Here is a 551-nt window from a genome sequence, read left to right as displayed (position 1 = left end):
TTTGTTATGTTTTGTTGATGTTTAGTTTATATATTTTATATGTTGAAAAGGGCCAATGAGAAAACTCTCCGTTGGTTTTGGAGGCCTCCCCATTTTAAAAAGACGGAATTCTAATTTAAGTTTACATATTTTAGTTGTTGAAATGGCCAATGAAAAATCTATCCGTCGGATTTAGAGGCCTCCCCAATATTAAAAGACGGAAATATTTAGTTTAAGTTCATATAAATTGTTTTGTTAAAATTGTTGAAAATGGCCGATGAAGAAACGATTTCCAAGGCCTCCCATGTTAATAAATCGTATTTTTATTTTTAAGTTATTCATGTTTATTTATATTAATTTGGTACTAACTCTTTTACTAAGTGTTTACAGGTACCCGGAGGTGCTTCTCCTTGAAGCCATTCGAAAAGCTCAAATTATATTTCATTTCGTTATTTTGTAAATATTGACGTTAGGCAAACCTTAGGCCGATTATTATTTTATTTTATTGTGTATATTGCATGTTTATTATATTTGTACATTATTTTATATTCTTCCTCAATTTGAAAAAAAAA

The sequence above is a fragment of the Solanum pennellii genome, chromosome 7 (assembly GCF_001406875.1).
Source record: "Solanum pennellii chromosome 7, SPENNV200".
Lineage (NCBI taxonomy): Eukaryota > Viridiplantae > Streptophyta > Magnoliopsida > Solanales > Solanaceae > Solanum > Solanum pennellii.
This window is presented reverse-complemented; position numbering follows the sequence as displayed.